Source organism: Pristiophorus japonicus, unplaced genomic scaffold (assembly GCF_044704955.1).
Source record: "Pristiophorus japonicus isolate sPriJap1 unplaced genomic scaffold, sPriJap1.hap1 HAP1_SCAFFOLD_61, whole genome shotgun sequence".
In the NCBI taxonomy this organism is placed as follows: Eukaryota; Metazoa; Chordata; class Chondrichthyes; family Pristiophoridae; genus Pristiophorus; species Pristiophorus japonicus.
This window is the reverse complement of record NW_027254520.1, coordinates 3,430,471-3,431,191: the sequence shown is the minus strand read 5'-3', so window position 1 is coordinate 3,431,191 and position 721 is coordinate 3,430,471. Positions and strand designations below refer to the sequence as shown.

At 46.3% G+C, this 721-nt stretch overlaps 1 non-coding gene across 1 annotated transcript; it reads right to left on the bottom strand.

Annotated features, from left to right (window-relative positions):
* Positions 1-408: 408 nt before the first annotated feature.
* On the bottom strand, positions 409-493 carry trnas-gcu (transfer RNA serine (anticodon GCU)). Its single transcript has one exon. It is a non-coding gene; the product is annotated as a tRNA-Ser (tRNA).
* Between the last annotated feature and the right edge of the window lie 228 nt (positions 494-721).

Below are 721 nucleotides of genomic sequence, written 5' to 3'. Positions count from 1 at the left end.
TGTTGGGATAAATGGGAACTTTTCGAGTTGGAAATCGATGGTTAGTGGTGTGCCACAGGGATCGATGCTGGGAGAACAACTGTTTACAATATACATATATGACCTGAAGGAGGAGACAGAGTATAGTGTAACAAAATTTGCAGATGACACAAAGATTATTGGGAAGCGGGTTGTGCAGAAGACACAGAGAGGCTGCAAAGAGTTTTAGATAGGTTAAGCGAATGGGCTAAGGTTTTGCAGATGGAATACAATGTCGTAAAATGTGAGGTCATCCACCTTTGGAAAGAAAAACAGCAAACGGGAATATTACTTGAATGGGGAGGAATTGGAACGTGCTGCAGTGCAGTGGGACCTGGGGGTCCTTGTGCATGAAACTCTTTTAGAAAAAGTGGTTAAGCTGCAAGCCAACGACGAGGAGAATGGGATTCGAACCCATGCGTGCAGAGCACAATGGATCAGCAGTCCATCGCCTTAACCTCTCGGCCACCTCGTCTCTGCTTCTTTGCACATGAATCCCAAAAAGTTAGTTTGCAGGTGGAGCAGGTAATCAGGAAGGCGAATGGAATGTTGGCCTTCATTGCGAGAGGGATGGAATACAAAAGCAGGGAGGTCCTGCTGCAACTGTACAGGGTATTGGTGAGGATGCACCTGGAGTACTGCGTGCAGATTTGATCACCTTACTAAAGGAAGGATATACCAACTTTGGAGGGGGTACAGAGAC